Source organism: Lithobates pipiens, unplaced genomic scaffold, assembly GCF_037356315.1.
Source record: "Lithobates pipiens isolate NorthernLeopardFrog02 unplaced genomic scaffold, aLitPip1_a1.2 Scaffold_30, whole genome shotgun sequence".
Lineage (NCBI taxonomy): Eukaryota > Metazoa > Chordata > Amphibia > Anura > Ranidae > Lithobates > Lithobates pipiens.
Window position 1 is genome coordinate 137,351,598 of NW_027507791.1, and position 18,805 is coordinate 137,370,402.

General features: G+C 45.1%; 1 protein-coding gene across 5 annotated transcripts in view; it reads left to right on the forward strand.

The window, feature by feature from the left end:
* The first annotated feature begins 395 nt into the window (after positions 1–395).
* Positions 396–18,805, forward strand: part of RAD51 (RAD51 recombinase) — a 94,301-nt gene continuing 75,891 nt past the window's right edge. For 2 of the 5 annotated variants that reach the window (XM_077464896.1, XM_077464897.1), the window contains exon 1: positions 396–544. The gene's annotated coding sequence lies outside the window, so the exon portion shown is untranslated. The other 3 variants (XM_077464898.1, XM_077464900.1, XM_077464899.1) reach the window with 3 other exon arrangements.

Genomic DNA, 18,805 nt, shown 5'->3' on the forward strand with positions numbered 1-18,805 from the left:
GGATAGGGATGAGGACACTGAACATTGAAGCATGTAGCTCAGGATAGGCACTACATGTCCCAGCAATGCAAAACCTAACACGGCACGTAGCTCAGCATGGTTGGTAAAAAATGATACTAGGTAACAAGGGAAGTATTAGTGTTGTAACGCACGGCCCAGTGTTTGTGTTGTGTGTAACATCACTTCCGTAACATTATGTGATGGTTTCGCTGAACTGTATTGCCGAAACTATGTTGGAACGCACGGCGCGAGTGTTTGGAACGCATCGCGCATGCGCAGTACGCAATTTCTGGCGGCAACGTCACTTCCGCCGCATCCTGTGATAGGCAGCAAAATATGACACTACAGCGTCACAGCAAGGAGTTCGATGCATATACGCTCCTACTCTGCGCCGGAAGTGAGTTCTGGGGGTGGGGCGTGTGACGTGTCATGCCTGGTTTGGCGGGATATTCGTAATAGCCGAAGTGCAGCTGATTCGTGTCTACTGAAGAGGACGATAGGGACGGGTCGGTGTGTGGAGGGGGAGGACACATCGGGAGTGACAGTGAGTGTGCTGTAATATTCCAGGACAGTCCGCTTTTCCCCGTCATTCAGCGGACTCTGTGTCTGGGCGGTAGAGTCGCACCACTATATGTGTGGTGACGGAAGGTGTTTCCCGCACCGATAGAGTTTCCTGGGCGCCGACAGGTGAGCGCACGCAGCGGGCCGGGTATAGGTAACCAGAGGTAAGTGAGCTCCGGCCCGAGGGTGTGGAGTGTGTATAGAGCTGCCAAGGAGGGTTACAATCTACTCTGAGCCTCTAAACCTGCTTGTTTGGACTCCATTAGCACCGTGGCCGGATGGTCAGTTCTAGGCTGATAGAGCAGAGTGCTTTTGGCTCCTGTACTCTCTGCATGGTTTGATAGGTGTTTTAAGCCACCTAAATGTTGCTCCGAAGCTGCATGCAATGCATTTGGCAGTCTGTAGTTGCCCATTGCGAAGCAAAGCGCCCTTACAGGTGTACACCCCTGTCTGCTGTCTTTGTAGCTAAATGGGTAATGTTTGGGGGAAGGGGTGACTTAAAAAAAAAAATTGCCTTGTTTTACCACTCCCAACCATAACTGTAAATGAGCTCCCTGGCCTATAGCAGAATGATGGCCGGGTGATGGTTGTTATCCTGACTGGGCGTCATATGATGTATTTTAGGATAACCGCTGCAACGCCCCCATGGGGGCATCATGGCGACCAGTGGTGCTGTCAGTCTATCACACCACTACACCGATCTCTGTAAAGAGCCTCTTGCGGAGGCTCTTTACCACGTGATCAGTCGTGTCCAATCACGGCTGATCACAATTTTAACAGGAAGAGCTGTTGATCGGCTTTTCTTCGCTCGCATCTGACAGACGTGAGTACAGGAGAACCGACCAGCGGTCTCCTGACAGGGAGGTCTGCGCTGATTATCAGCGCAGCCCCTCCCCCCACCGATGCCCAAACTAGACCACCAGGGAAGCCCCCAGCATTTGGATGGCCAGGTACATCCCCCATGACCATCCATATGTAAAAACATATGCTAATCAGTGCCCACGAATGGGCACTGACTGGCACCTTTGTGGCCAATTATAAACAGGGATGCCAAGCAATGCCACCCATGAGTGCTCCCTATGACCCACCAGTGCAGCCTTATCTGTGCCCATCATTGAAGAATAAAACCTACCCATTTCCAAAAAAAGTAACAAACGTTTTTGTTTTGTTCAAAAATTTTGTTTATTTTTTGTGGAAAAAAAAAATTGCAGCGGAGATCAAATAACACCAAAGGAAAGCTCTATTTGTGGGAACAAAATTCTAAAAAATGTTTGGGTACAGTGTAGCATGGCCGTGTAATTGTCATTCAAATTGGGACAGCGCTGAAAATTGGCTTGGGCGGGAAGGTGTCTAAGTGCCTGGTATTGAAGTGGTTAAAAAATAAAAATATGAAGCACTCTTGGTTTTAGGGCTGGTTCACATAGGGTTGCCACCTCATCCCTTTAAACCACTGCACATATCAATTACATTGGTTTTGTGGCGGATTAAGGTGGAAATTAAACTCTGTGCCTTTTCTGCATTAAATTGGCCTCAGAACCTGTGTAATGTCTTTGGGTTTAAAGGGATAAGGTGGCAATTCATTTCAATGGGCTACCAAACACAGGATCTAAAAAAAAACAAATGTGGCTGCACCTATTTCCTTATATGTACATAATAATTAATACATGAATTATATCACATCATTTCGTATTAACAGTGGGGCTTGGAGGCTCCTGCATCATGTCCGGTAATGGCAGCGCCACCGTATTTAAGTCAAGTGACCGTGACGACGCACATTGGGTGGAGACATCACATGTGGTCAAGTGACTTCTTCGATTTGGTTGCCTACAGCGATCCGCTAAAATTTGACCTATATTACACATGCCAGAATAGGTAGCGCAGGATAATATTTCTTCTTTAACCACTTCAGCCCCAGAAGGATTTACCCCCCTTATTGACCAGGCCATTTTTTGCGATGTGTCACTTGTCGCTTTACCTGACAATTGCACTGTCATGCGGCACTGTACACACACAAAATTTATGCACTTTTTTTCCCACAAATAGAGCTTTCTTTTGATATTTAATCAAAATAGGGGAAAGATTTATGATTATTTATTTTTTTTACCAGTAAAGGTGGTGTTCAGCAATTTTTAGCGGAATGGAGGCAGACATATCGGACCCTTTTGACACTTTTTGGGACAGTGATCTGAGCTAATAAAAGACACTGATCACTGTATAAATGGCACTGACAGGTAAGGGGTTACACTAGGGGGTAATCAGGGGGTTAAGTTTCCCTAGGGAGGTGTTTATAACTGTGGGTGAAGTCTACTGACTAGAGGAGAGAGATTGTCTGTTCCTAGTGATCAAGAACAGAAATCTTGCTATCCCCCTAGAACAGGGATCTGTCAATGTACACAAAAAGATTCAGTCTCTCAGGAGCAATCACAGGTGGCCAGCGAACATTGCATCACTGGCCAAGTGCATTGGCTATGGAAACGCTGAGCAGGGGTGCTAATAACCATGGCACACATGCACATCTGCAGACAGGATTGTGATCCCATTCAGTGCAGGAAATGCATGCAGATACATGCGTTTCCTGCACCGCAGGTGCTGTAACTGGGCCCTTAGACCAGCCATTCTTAACCAGGGTTGCTAGGAATTCTCTGAACTGTGGTTTCATCCAATGGGGCCTGCATTGTTCTGGATGCATCACCACTTGGCAGAGCCAGCAGCAGGACAACCATGATCTCTTTAGCAACCTGTGAAAATGATATTCTAACCCTCACTGTAAGACCTTTCACATAGATGGCAAAAACAGGCAGTTTCGCTGTGTTTTTTCCACCCACCTAAAGGATAACATGACTGAAAGGGGCTGTAGACATGCTGCAATGTTTTGTTACAGGCATAGCAAATTCAACATGACTTGTTTAGTTGACAGGCAGCAACACCTGTCGAACTTGCCTCTTTAAAATCAGTGTGGCTGGGCATTTGTTCCTAAGAAAATTGTTGTTTGGCAAAAAGTGTAGTGGGCATTTAAGAGGCGGCAGTATCACCCACTGAACTGAAAGCTGCTGCTTAGCTTCACAGGTCTTAAAAGTAATTCACGGTGAATTATTGCATCAACCACTTGAACAGGCCTGTTCTGACACTTTTTGTTTACTTTTAGAAATCAGTATTTTTTTTTTTTGCAAGAAAGTTACTTGGAAACCCTTGCAGATTTGGTACATTTGCCCACTTACAAAGAAATGAAGGGTCTATAATTTTTATCATAGGTGGGATTTTAAATGATAGAATATCAACCGAAAATGTAAAAAACAGATGATACTAATGTTTTAAAATTTGAGTTCCAGTTCAGTGAGTAAAATAAATATTTGATCCCCCCTACCAACCAAAAATAATTCTGGGCTACAAGACCATCAGCAATTATCTGCAAACGAAAGGAATTCAAAATAACCATTACTAGATCTCGGTCTGGAGTTCCATGCAAGGTTTCGCCTCATGGTGTGAGGATGTTAATGAGAGAGGTGAGGTACTATCAACTCAGAACTACATGGGAAGAGCTTGTGAATGATCTCAAGGCAGTTGAAACCACAGTCGCCAAACCACTGGTAACACAATATGCCACCATGAATTGAAATCCTGCAGAGCCTGCAAGGTCCCCCTCCCCAAGGAGGCACAAGTACGTCTGAAGTTCGCCAATGAACGTCTAAATGATTTGGGGAAGGATTGGGTGAAAATGCTGTAGTCAGATGAGACTAAAATTGAGCTCTTTGGCATTAAAGTGGTTGTAAACCCTTACAAACCACTTTGACCTATAGGTAAGCCTAGATTAAGGCTTACCTGTAGGTCCAAGAAATATCTCCTAAACCTATACGATTTAGGAGATATTTACCTGCGCTGTAGACAGCGGCGCACTGGGTAAGCCGCAGATCGCGGCGATATGCCGCGAGTATTGGTTCCTGTGCGCATACGCGGGAGTGACGTCATCTCTGCTCCGGCCGAATCACAGCGCCGGAGCAGCGAGACCCACCAAGAAGATGGACGCTCAGAACTACAGGGGCCAGCGGTGACTTCGCTGGCTCCTGTGTCAGGTAAGTGACGTAGTTCATTATGCTTTACCTTTGCAGGGAATCAGAGGAAGTAAACCCATCAGGGTTTACTTCCTCTTTAAGTTGACTGGCCCTGTTTGGAGGAAGAAAAAATGCTCACTATGACCTTAAGAACACCATACCTACAGTCAAGCACTTATGCTTTGTGGCTGCTAAAGGTACAGGCTGCTTTGAGGGGCCATGGATTGTAAAATCTTGGATGAGAACCTTCTTGCCTCAGCCAGAACACCGAAGATGGGTCTTCCAGCATGATTTTTACCCAAAACATAGCGCCAAGGCAACAAAGGAGTGGCTCAAGAAGAAGCGCGTTAAGGTAGTGGCGTGACCCAGCCAGTCTCCAGACTTAAATCCTATAGAAAATTTATGGAGGGAGCTGAAACTTGGGATGGTACGCAGTAACGTCACCACGCTGTTTGTTGAGGAAGAAAGGCTCCGTCTGTATATGCCGACCGGCATTGTTTACATGCAGTTTGTTTTTACGAAATTGTAAGTGCAACTTTTAAATAAATTTACTTGCTACTACTTTCTAATATACTACATTATGGTAGTCATTCTCTTCTTTTTGAGTAATATGTGAAAACATACGGATACCCGGACAGACCTAGTGTAAGTGTCAATTTATTAAAAGTTGGCAGCTGCAGAAAAAAAAAAAATTTTTTTTATATGTATGTATATATGAATATATAAATTTTTTTTTTTTTTTTTTTTTTTTTGTGGCCCTCCTCTTTAAGGATTTTGAGAAGATATGTAAGATGTGTGCAAACCAGCTACGTCTTACCTCTGTGCTTGTCAACAAGGGTTTCTTTACCAAGTACTAAGTCATGTTTTACTTAGGTTCAAATGCTTTTTACTAAACTGCAACTCGCTTTATAACATTTGTATCATAATTTGGTTTTTTTTTTTGGTTGATATTCTGTAGAGCTGCATGATTCTGGCTAAAATGGGAATCATGTATTTTTTTGAATTTTTTTTTTATTTCTTAGAATAAAGATCATGATTCTCGCAGTGTAACATGATTCACATAAAAAAAACAAAAAAAAAACCCCCTGTGCAAATATGGTGTAACATAAAATATTGCAATAACCACCATTTTATTCTCTAGGTTTTCTGCTAAAAAAAAATATAGATATATAATTTTCTAGCAGAAAAAGATTTTTTTTATTTGTAAGCAACAAATGTCAGAAAAGGTTTGGTCTTTAAAGTGGTTGTAAACCCTTACAAACCACTTTGACCTACAGGTAAGCCTAGATTACCTGTAGGTCCAAGAAATCTCTCCTAAACCTATATGGTTTAGGAGATATTTGCCCGAAAACAGGCACCACTGTCTACGGCGCATGCACCGTAGACAGCGGAGCGCAGGCGCACTGAGCGCGGCATTCTCAACGACGGAGCTGCCACGCGTGTCGGCTCCCGTGCGCATGCGTGGCAGTGACGTCATTGCGGCTAAGCCGAATGACAGCTGACGAGCTGCGAGACCCCCACCAAGAAGATGGATGCAGCGGACTACAGGGGACAGCGGTGACTTCGCTGGCTCCTGTGTCAGGTAAGTGACACATAATGGACTACTATACGATGCATAGTAGTCCATTATGCTTTACCTTTGCAGGGAATGAAAGAGGAAGTAAACTCATCAGGGTTTACTTCCTCTTTAAATGGTTAGTTTCCTCATCTATTTGCCAGAGTTTTTTCCTTTTGATAAAAGAATGAAAAGATACTTTTGTTTCTACATACTATTCGATGTTGTAATAAAACTTGGCAGGCTGCCTGGATTTATTTTTGAGTTTGAGAACCCTCTGCACTTGTTAGGCCTCATGCACACGAGACGCAGTTAAACGCGTGTTCAGAGGCAGTTGGACACTTTTTTTCAACTGCTCCTGAACTCATTCAATGTTATCCTATGTGTCCATGCACACAGTCTCGTTTTTTGCTGTTTTTATGCAGTTGCATTTAACCTCGTTTTTCCAGAAGCAAAAAAATGGGTTCAGACGCAAAAGCTTCCACGTTTCAGACGTAAAATGCCGCTACCGCGTTTTACCGCGTTTTCGTTTATAAGCGTTTTTAAAGGTGACCTTTTTTTTTTTACATTAAAAATCTCAAAAATGATTGCAAATGATGAAAAACCATTAGAAAAATATTTTAAACAATTGCAATTGCAAGTGGACAATCCACAACTTGTGACAAGTGACATGGCAGGTGGTAAGTGACATGGCAAGTGGACAATCCACAACTTGTGGCAGGTGAAGTGGCAAGTGATGTGGAAAGTGGACAATCCATAACTTGTGGCAGGTGATGTGGCAAGTGGACAATCCACTTGTGGCAGGTGACGTGGCAAGTGACCTGGCAGGTGACCTGGCAGGTGACGTGGCAAGTGGAAAATCCACCACTTGTGGCAGGTGACGTGGCAAGTGGACAATCCATAACTTGTGGCAAGTGGACAATCCACTTTTGGCAGGTGACGTGGCAAGTGGACAATCCACTTTTGGCAGGTGACGTGGCAAGTGGACAATCCACTTTTGGCAGGTGACGTGGCAAGTGGACAATCCACTTTTGGCAGGTGACGTGGCAAGTGGACAATCCACTTTTGGCAGGTGACGTGGCAAGTGGACAATCCACTTTTGGTGGCAGGTGACGTGGCAAGTGGACAATCCACTTTTGGTGGCAGGTGACGTGGCAAGTGGACAATCCACTTTTGGTGGCAGGTGACGTGGCAAGTGGACAATCCACTTTTGGTGGCAGGTGACGTGGCAAGTGGACAATCCACTTTTGGTGGCAGGTGACGTGGCAAGTGGACAATCCACTTTTGGTGGCAGGTGACGTGGCAAGTGGACAATCCACTTTTGGTGGCAGGTGACGTGGCAAGTGGACAATCCACTTTTGGTGGCAGGTGACGTGGCAAGTGGACAATCCACTTTTGGTGGCAGGTGACGTGGCAAGTGGACAATCCACTTTTGGTGGCAGGTGACGTGGCAAGTGGACAATCCACTTTTGGTGGCAGGTGACGTGGCAAGTGGACAATCCACTTTTGGTGGCAGGTGACGTGGCAAGTGGACAATCCACTTTTGGTGGCAGGTGACGTGGCAGGTGGACAATCCACTTTTGGTGGCAGGTGGACAATCCACTTTTGGTGGCAGGTGGACAATCCACTTTTGGTGGCAGGTGGACAATCCACTTTTGGTGGCAGGTGGACAATCCACTTTTGGTGGCAGGTGACGTGGCAAGTGACACGCTAAATACAAGTACACTGCAGCTCTCACAGCGGCTGCTACTCACTCTGGTCTCACAAAATTAGTTAATAATACTGTTTTTTGAGCTGGGGAGGGTCTATGATGTTAGCTTAACTTAATGCTTCTAGGCGCAAACGCGGTAAAACGCCGCTAAATCGCGGAAAAACGCGCGTTTTTAAACACCGGTTTCAGCTTTTAAAAACGTGTTCAGCAGAGTGTATCTGCGTCTCGTGTGCATGAAGCCTTAGATCGTGACATGCTGTTTTGAAGATCGGGAAGGGAAAAAGATCCCGATTTTCGATACTTAGATTAATCAAGCAGCTCTAATCTCCTTTTATTTCTTTGATCCCCTGCAGATTTTATAAGTTTGCCACTTACAGTGTGTGGATTTTTTTTGTTTTGTTTTTTTTCTCCCCCTTCTCTAAGGCCCTAGGGAATAAAATGGCGGTCTTTGCAATTTTTTTTGAATGTCATAATATTTGCACAGCGGTTTTGCAATCACTTTTTTTTTTTTTTTTTTTTTTCCTCCTTTTGGAAGAAATATAAAAGATGATATGCTGAGTAAATGGTTAACATGTCATGCTTTTAAAATTGTGGCATGGCGACAAACTCTAAGGTGCTTAAAAAAGCTCCATAGATTAACCACTTGACCACTGGGCACTTACACACCCTTAATAACCAGACCAATTTTCAGCTTTCGATGCTCTCACGTTTTGAATGACAAATACTCAGTCATGCAACACTGGACCTATATGACAATTTTGTCTTTTTATTTTTTTTTTTTTTTTTTTTTTTTTTTCACACAAATGGCTTTCTTTTGGTGGTATTTAATCACCGCTCAGTTTTTAAATATTTTTTTTTGTGCTATAAAAGACCGAAAATTCTGTTAAAAAAAAAAAAATGAATTTTTCTTCGTTTGTTATAAAATTTAGCAGATTAGTAATTTTTCTTCAGAAATTTTGGCCAAAATGTATACTACTACATATCTTTGGTAAAAATAAGTACAAATTGGTGGATATTTGGTCTTTGTGAAAGTTATAGAGTCCACAAGCTATGGTGCTAATATCTGAAAATTGATCACACCTGAAGTACTGACGGCCTATTTGAATTCTTGAGACCCTAACATGCCAAAAAAGTACAAATGACCCCTTTTTGGAAAGAAGACATTCCAAGGTATTTAGTAAGAGGCATGATGAGTTTTTTGAAGTTGTCATTTTTTTCCCGCAATTCTTTGCAAAATCAAGATTTATTTATTTATTTTTTCACAAAATTGTTATATCAGTTTATTTCTCACACACAGCATATGCATACCACAAATTACACCCCAAAACACATTCTGCTATTACTCCCCAGTACAGCGATACCACGTGTGAGACTTTTACAGTGTGGCCACATACAGAGGCCCAACATGCAGGGAGCACAATCAGGTGTTCTGGAGCACCCAGGACAATTCTGACATTTCTCTCCTACATGTAAAAATCATCATTTATTTGCTATAAAATTACATATATAATGTTTTGGGGTTCTATTTTTTTTTTTTTTAGCAAACACCCTGGAGAATACAATGGTGGTCGTACAGTTAGCCCAATTTTTGCATAATGTGAAAGAAGTTACGCCGAGTAAATAGATACCTAACATGTCACTCTTCAATATTGCACACGCTCGTGGAATGGCCCAAACGTCGCTACTTAAAAATCCCCATAGGTGATGCTTTACTTTTTAAATTTTTTTTTTACTGGTTACAAGTTTTGAGTTAGAGGAGGTCTAGGGCTAGAATTATTGCTCTAACGTTCGCAGTGATACCTCACATGTGTGGTTTGAACACAGTTTTCATATGTGGGCGGGACTTACGTATGCGTTTGCTTCTGCATGTAAGCACATAGGGACAGGGGTGCTTTAAATTTTTTTATTTATTTTTTTTGTTCATTTTTACTTTATTTTAGTTCGACTTTTTTTTCCGCCCAAAAATACATTTTTTGATCACTTTTATTCCTATTACAAGGAATGTAAACATCCCTTGTAATAGGAATATGGCATGACAGGTCCTCCTTTACAGTGAGATATGGGGTCAATAAGACCCCGCATCTCACCTCTAGGCTGGGAAGCCTGAAATAAAAAGATTCTGGCCTTGATCGTATTGGCGAGTCGGTAGAAGCACCGGCGGGAGGTGGGGGGTGGGTATTGAAATGTCTATGGCTGGGTATCTCAGAGTATCGGCGGGCTATTGAGCGGTTAAATTTCGGTGAGCAGCGATGTGAGCACTGCAAATGAAGCCCACAGCGCTGCTGACACCGATCTCTTCCCCCTCCACTGTACAGAGAGGGGGAGGGAGGAACTGGCGTCATAACATGACGCCGGTTTGTTTACAAGTGATCACTCCGTCGTTTGACTGAGCGATCACGTGGTAAATGGTCGCGATGAGCGGCCGTTTACCGTGATGCAAGACTCTGTGGTCATGGATGCTCTCGAGTGCGTGCCCCAGGGGCTTAAACAACCGCCCTGTAGCCATCATTCGGCTATGGGCTGGTTAAGTGGTTAAAGTAAAAAAGGCAGTCTAGTACTACAATTATTGCTTTCGCTATAATGGTCGCGGCAATACCTAATGTGTGGCACGCATACCATTTTATGTATGTGTTCGCTGCTTGAAAAATGTATTCCCCCCCCCCCCCCCCCATCTTCCAGGACAGCTACTCGAGAGATGATTGGCTCCACCTATTACAGGAAACACAAATCGGACACAATCGAAAAGGCCCCTCCCTTTCCCCTGACGCTCAGTTGTTTTGTGTTTCCAGACCTCCAGGAGTACGCACCGTCATGTTTCTTTCGTTTGGTCTGGTTACTGTGGTTAGCGGACCCCCTTTTTCAGATTACTCAAACCGGTTGTGGCCATGTCTGCAGTATTTTCTGCTTTTTAAGCAGTCTGAGAAGGGTTCCCCCTGTTTTTCTGTTGGTTACTTGCATTAGGGAATCTTCTGCAACTTCCAGCATTCTGATCTACCTTGGTACACCCAGAGAGCGATTCCGTGTGTCCTTTTCACCATTTTGGGTGTGCCAAGATGGTGGTGAGTGCACGTCCTGTCTCGCCGCCAGAACCGGAAGTGATGTCACACTTCCGGATACAGAGCCTCTTCATGTTTGAAAAGGATTGGCTCAGGAACACAAGGTGCTGGCGATGTTTTGCTGGCCGTATAGCAAACGGACAGCGTCCAAGCTCATTACAACGCTCTCCTATGTGGTCCTTCTCATCATGGAGGTTAAGGACACACATGTAGACGGTGCACCCGCTCTGTCTGATCCAGCGGCTGCAATCGGGTCCTGTTACCCCTAAGGTTAGTACTTCTCCGCTGTAATGAGATTGTATATCCAGGGGCAAATGTTTTAGAAATTGTTATTTTGTATGCCTTTCTTAGTGTGTGTGTGTGGTTTTTATTTTTATTTTTTTTTATTTTTTTTTCCCCTATGTTGACAAACCTGTGGAAATTGTAGATCCAAGCTTCCTGATAGCTGTAGGAAACTGTTATGTGAGACATGTATTTCTTCAGTGTCAGGGGTTGCTTCTAACCTAAACAAATTCATGGTTTCCATGAAGGAGGTAGTTTCCTCCTTTCAAGCCTATAATAATAGGTTTGCTGGGCTGGGCCCTTCCACGTCTGTAGCAGTGGACAGTACCCCAGGTTTCTTAGGTCTCTTCAAGATCTCTACCCCTTTGGTGTCAGAGACCGTTAGTTCCCATGCGGTCTCTGATACAGAGGAGGGGAGAACTCGGATTCCTCATCTGACGAGGAATCCGTGTCAGAGATGGAGGTAACATTTTAATACGGCTAGATACCCATTTCTAGTTAAAGACATTGAAGAACTGTTGAAAGCAGTTTTTACTTCTGAACAGATTGAGCCACCACAAAAATCTCAACCGGTTCAGGATAGAATGTATAGGGGTCTTCAAGGGCGTAAGCCTAAGTGTTTTCCAGTACATCAGTCACTTAAAGATATGGTCCTGTCCAGTTTTTTTTTTTTTCTCAAAATAAATGCGCTTTTAAGACCACTGCGCAAATACGGTGTGACAAAGTATTGCAACGACTGCCATTTTATTCTCTAGGGTGTTGGAAAAAAAAATGTATAATGTTTGGGGGTTATTGCTAGTAAATTTTCTAGCAATAAAACTGGAGTTAGTACTTACCGGTAACTCCTTTTCCAGTGGTCTACCAGGACAGCCCTTGAGAGATGGAGCTCCTCCCATCGACAGGAAACACATTGCCACATTTCAAAAGGCGGTCCCTGGTCAGTCATTCACCAAGAACCGAAGGATGGAACTGCAAAACATATAAACCATAACAGGTAATAACATTAGTACATCACTAATCAAATAAAGGGTGGGATCGTGCTGTCCTGGAAGACCACCGGAAAAGCAGTTACCGGTAAGTACTAAATCCAGTTTTCCCAAGTGTTCTTCCAGGACAACCCTTGAGAGGATCCCTAAGTACTTGCCAGATTGGGGGGGGGGGGGGGGGGGGCACGGCCTGGAGGACTTAACTCCCAAAGGCCTGATCATGACTAGACAATAGGTCCAGGCGGTAATGCCTTGTAAAGGTGGAAAAGCTTGACTATGTGGCTGCTTTACATGCCTGCTCCGGGGTGGCACCAGCTCTTTCTGCCTAGGATGCAGACAACGCTCTTGTGGAGTGAGCTTTCACACCCTCAGGAGGATCTCTATTCAAGGCCTTATACCCCTCTGTTATAGCTAGCCTAATCCATCTAGCTATGGTTACTTTTGAAGCTTTTTGCCCCCTACGCTGCCCGGAAAAAAGGACACAAAGGGAGTCAGATTCTGAATGGAATTGTTACTTTTAGGTATTCTAGAATACACCACCTCACATCCAATAAATGAAAACGTTCTTTCTCATTTGCTGCATTTTGGCAAAATGAGGGGAGGACAATATCTTGTGACCTATGGAAGCTAGATGCTACCTTTGGTAAGAACCCAGGGTCTGTCTTTAGAATGACTCTGTCTTCTAGGATCTGTAGAAATGGTTCCCTGATGGAAAGGGCTTGGATTTCACTGATGGGCTGAAGTGATTGCCACCAGGAGTACTGTCTTAAATGTAATAAGCCTTAGGGAGGCCTCTGAGATGGGCTCAAAGGGTGACCCCAAGAAAGCTTTTAGCACAACTGCTAAATCCCAGGATGGGACTCTGTTGACTCTGACCTGCTTACGTCTAGCCACTGCCTTACAGAACCTAGCGACAAAAGGATTTTCCTGTAAGTGTTCATTTAGATACACACTTAAGGCAGCTATCTGTATGTTAATAGTACTTGGGGTTAACCCTTTGTTTACACCTTCCTGTAAAAACTGTAGAATATTAGCTGTATTTATGTCACGGCTATTCAGCCAGCTATTAAATTTTCTCCAGACTTTTTTGTAAATGGCCCTCGTGACTGGTTTGCGACTCTGTAGTAATGTTGCAATTAACTCATCTGTTAGGCCCTTACTCCTTAAGATTTCCTCAGTAACCACGCTGAAAGCCTCAGCGTGGCCACCTGTGGATGATAAAGAGGTCCCTGCGACAGGAGGTCCTGTCTGCAGGGAAGCCTTGGAGGCGGACAGTCTGTCAATTGTAGCAACGTTGTGAACCATGGTCTCCTGGGCCAGAACGGTGCTACTAGAATCAAACCGGTTTTCTCAGTGAGGAATCTTGCTAGGACTCTCGGAATGAGATGAATAGGGGGAAATGCATACGCCAGACTGAAAGTCCATGGAGTTTGCAAGGCATCTACTGCCAGGGGCTGATCTCCTGGGTTTAGCGAGCAAAAATTGGGAACCTTTGCATTCTTTGCTCGCAAAAAGGTTTACTTCTGGCTCTCCCCAGTGAGTTGTTATAAGATTGAATGCCTCTGGGTGCAAGGACCATTCTTGGTTCGAAACTTTTTGTCGACTCGAAGTCCGCCGTGCTGTTCAGCTCCCCTTTCAGGTGTACTGCAGAAATGGATTCCAGATTGGCTTCTGCCCACTGGAAAATGCGTCTGGCTACCAACATCAAAACGAGGACTTCTGGTACCTCCTTGTTTGTTTATATATGCTACAGCTGTCATGTTGTCCGAATGGACTTGTAGATGGTGACCCTGTATTGTGGGCTGAAAGGCTAAGATAGCTCTCAGGATTGCTGTTAGCTCCTTCCAATTGGAGGAAAAACATTTCTCTTCCGGGGTCCACTTGTCCTGGACCCAGCTCGAGCCGAGGTGGGCTACCCAGCCCCAGCTGCTCGCATCCGTTGTCATTGTTGAAGTGATAGAAAGGACCCAATGAACCCCTTTGTTTAGGTTCTCCCTGTCCTTCCACCCCCAGAGGAAGCATTTTATTTTTGAGGGGATCGATACCTCCTCCAGATCTCTGCCCTTCAATTGTTCCAACAGAAATCCCTGAAGGTCTCTCTGGTGGAACCTGGCCCATTGTACGGCTGGAATGGCTGCCGTCATAAGACCTAAGACAGACATTACTTCGCTCACCGTACATTTGCGGCTGCACTGAAGAAAAGATGTTCTCTGCCACAGATTCAAAATCTTTTCTTCCGACAGTATAATTTTCTGATCTACGGACTTGATCCAGTAACCTAAATACAGGATCTCCTGTGTTGGGGTTGTCTTGGATTTCTCCTGACTGACAATCCACCTTAATCGACTCAGGCTGAGTTGAGTTAACTCCAGATCCTGAGAAAGCACACTCGGAGAGTCATCTGTTAAAAGCAGGTAGTCTAGATAGGGTATAATCGAGACTGATTGAAGCCTCAATGGAACTAGTGCCTCTCCGAGAACCTTGGTAAAGATTCTCGGGGAGGATGATAGACCGAAGGGGAGCGCTCTGCACTGAAAGTGGTAAATTTTTGTGTCTATCTGCACTGCCATCCGAAGGAATTTTTGGCATTCCTCCCTTATTGGAATATGCAGATAAGCATCCCTTAGATCCAGGGTAGCCATAAATATCTTTCTGGAGAAGATTCTTTATGGAATAAATGGACTCCATCCGAAATCTCTTGTAACGGATGGAGCGATTCAGTGGTCGGAGGTTCATAATTAGTCTGAACCTCCCTGACGCCTTTTTTACCACAAAAATGTGTGCATAAAAACCGTCCCCTTGTTCCTGAATAGGGACTGGTGGCAATACTTCTTGATCCACCATTTCCCTTATCAGTAAGGGTAAGGCCCTGGCCTTTTCTGAGTGACTTGGAAGTTTTGTCACCAAAAACTTTGAGGGAGGGCTGCTGTGGAATTCCAGCGCGTGACCCCTTTTTATTATATTTAAGACAAACTCGTTCGAGGTTGTCTCTTCCCACTGTGGAAGAAATTTTGCTTAATCTTCCTCCCACAGGAACCCTGACGTCACTGGGGTTTGGGGTCCTGATTGGGGCGGCTAAAAAGTATGCCCCTTTCCCCTTATGTCCTGACCAATGCTTTTTGGGGGTTGAATTCTTCTCTGATTTAGAGGGTTCTTTAACCACTTTCAGACCAGACCACTTTTTGCGATTCGGCACTGCGTCGCTTTAACTGACAATTGCGCGGTCGTGCGACGTGGCTCCCAAACAAAATTGACGTCCTTTTTTTCCCCACAAATAGAGCTTTCTTTTGGTGGTATTTGATCACCCCTGCGGTTTTTATTTTTTGTGCTATAAACAAAAATAGAGCGACAATTTTGAAAAAAAACACATTATTTTTTACTTTTTGTTAGAATAAGTATCCCCCAAAAATATATAAAAAAAATTTTTTTTTGCCTCAGTATAGGCCTATACGTATTCTTCTACATATTTTTGGTCAAAAAAATCGCAATAAGCGATTATTGATTGGTTTGCGCAAAAGTTAGTGTTTACAAAATAGGGATAGTTTTATAGCCTTTTTATTAATTTTTTATTTATTTTACTAGTAATGGTGGCGATTAGCGTTTTTTTTTTTTTTTTTTATTGTGACTGCGACATTGTAGGGGACCCATCGGACATTTTTTACACTTTTGGGACCATTGTCATTTATACAGTAATCCCTGATATATAAATGCAGTGATTCCTGTGTAAATGACACTGGCAGTGAAGGGGTTAACCAGTGGGTGGCAGTGTAGGGGTTAAGTGTTCCTAGGGGTGTGTTACTAACTGTGGGGGGGGTTGGGCTTTCATTTAGTGAACACTGATCTCTGCTTCAATCACATGGAGCAGAGATCAGCGTCACTAGTTGCTAGGCAGAATGGAGAAATGCTGTTTACAACGGCATTTCTTCATTTGGCAGCTCCGTGAGACGATCGCGGGTATGCCCGCGGCGATCGGGTCCCGCGAAAGGACTCACGGTGGTCCCGACCAGCACAGGAGCGCGCCGCCGGCGGCGCACTCCCGATGGCAGGGCGGCAAATTTAAAGGGACGTACATGTACGCCAATTTGCCTGCCCGTGCCATTCTGTTGAAGTACATCGTCGTGCGCTGGTCGGCAAGTGGTTAAAGGGACAAAAAAATCTTTCTTTGAAAATGTTTCTTTTTTGCGGGAAAGGTTTTCTTTTTATCCCCCGTCCTTTCTAAGGCGGAATCTAACTCAGGCCCGAAGACTAAGTCTCCTGTAAAAGGCACGCTGCACAGGCGGGTTTTAGACACCGTGTCTCCCCCCCCCCCCCCCCCCAAGTTTTCATCCATACTGACCTTGCTGCCACTGAAAGTGCTGCCGACTTAGCCGTAAATTTTACAGAGTCCGTGGAGGCGTCAGATGAAACTAGTGGCCTTAAAAAGCATAGGGAAGGATTTCAAAAGCTCCCCCCTAGGAGTGCCTGCTTTTAGATGTTCCTGTAGTTGTGACAATCAGAACTCCAGGTTTCTAGCTACACAAGAAGTGGCTAGAGCTGGTTTTAAGCCTGCTATAGAGGCATCCCAGGCCCTCTTTAAGACAATGTCTGTTCTCCTGTCCATTGGATCTTTCAAATGGCCCATATCCTCAAAGGCCAGATCAGCCTGCTTTGAGACTTTGGACAGAGGGGCGTCTTGTTTAGGATTTTTATTCCAGACCGCCTCTGGGCTCTCATCAAAAGGGAACCTTCTCTTAAGGGAATTTAGGAAAGAAAACCTTTTTATTCAGTTCAGAACACTCCTTAAAGAGGAAGTAAACCCTGATGGGTTTACTTCCTCTTTTTTTCCCTGCAAAGGTAAAGCATAATGGACTACTATGCATCGCATAGTAGCTCATTATGTGTCACTTACCTGACACAGGAGCCAGCGAAGTCGCCGCTGTTACCTGTAGTCCGCCGCATCCATCTTGGTTGTGGCGTCTCTCGCAGCTCCGACGAATGACAGCGGAGAAGCCGCGATGACATCACTCCCGCGCATGCGCACGGGAGTCGCGTCTCGGAGCTCCGACGCTGCCATTCGCCGGAGCCGCGATGACGTCACTCCCGCGCATGCGCACGGGAGTAGACAAATTTGGCAAATCCATTCTTGGACTTGCCGCATTTAGTGCGCCTGCGCGCCGCTGACTACGGCGCATGCGCCGTAGACAGCGGTGCCCATTTTCGGGCAAATATCTCCTAAACCATATAGGTTTAGGAGATATTACTTGGACCTACAGGTAAGCCTTAATCTAGGCTTACCTGTAGGTCAAAGTTGTTTGGAAGGGTTTACTTCCATTTTAAGGACAAGGTCAGAAAGCACTTTATATATCGGAAAAACCCTTGCTTTCTTTTTCCCCAGAGCCTCATACATCTTATCATGTCTGGATAACTGAGTTTCTTCCTCCTCAATTTCCAGCGTATCATAGCGCCCATTAGCTCATCTACTTCCTCAAGAGACAGTCTATACTTTGAGGCTTTAGATGTTGCTTGATCCTCTTCCTTAATCAGAATCTGTCAGAGGAATCGGGGCTAATCAACGTGGAGCTAGGCTCCCTGACCATACGGGGCTCCCCTGAGCTGGGTGTTGTAAAGCATGGTGAGGAGGAAATTGCAGTTCTATTAGTGGAGGCAGCTGAGCCTACATCGGTGATTAACTCCCAGAGGGACTTAAAAGTCGACGCCATTTGCTCTTTAAAGGAGCCCAAAAATTTAGCTAAGGGGGAATCTGCCTCAGATTTAAGCAAGCTTGCAATGCATTGCTTGCATAGGGCCTTGTTAGAGCCAGAGGACAACCTATTCCCACAATTAGGGCACTTTTTGGGGCCTGCCTTGTCTTCCTTTGGTAGCTCTTTAGCCTGAAAATAAGAAAACCAAAGAATTTTTTAGCGTCAGCTCCATGTCCCTCCTTAGAATCACCACCAACTGCATACATCCTTAACTGTGAGTTAACCACCGTGGGGCACTATAGATCCCAGCCTACAAACACCACCACTCCTTAAACCACCAGAGTAATAGCATGCCCAGCTGCCTACCTGGGATTGGCTGGTGCCTGCCTCCACCGGAGTGTCCTGGGGAATAGCCTCCATGGTCCCCCTCTGCCGCTCCGGATCCCGCCGCTAGTCCTCTATCGCTGGACGCTGGTCGGGACTTCACAGGCACAGCGCTGGCTCTCCCTCTCCTCCTTGTGCCCTAGAGAACCGGAAGTCTCGGCACGCAGTAATGACGCGGTTCTGCCAGAAATGACGCTCGGCAAAGAGCTGAGATGGAAAGTTCCACTCACCGCTCCTGGGGGAAACCGGCGTCATTCTGCCCCTGGCCACCTCGGCGCTGGAAGGAGGAGGGTAACGGGTCTGCTCCGATTCAGCTGGACGGTACCCGAGCCACAAAAAATTATGTATGGACCCTACTGCAGCCAAAAAACAGGACCCGGTCCCTTATGGCTTACAGGTTCTCAGGCAGCCCCTGAGAGGGGCCTCCAGGTTCCTGGCAACATGTTCCTCCGACGGAGGAAACGCACACGACTGACCAGGGACCTGTGGGACCACCTTTTGAACTGTGGCAATGTGTTTCCTGTGTCGATGGGAGGAGCT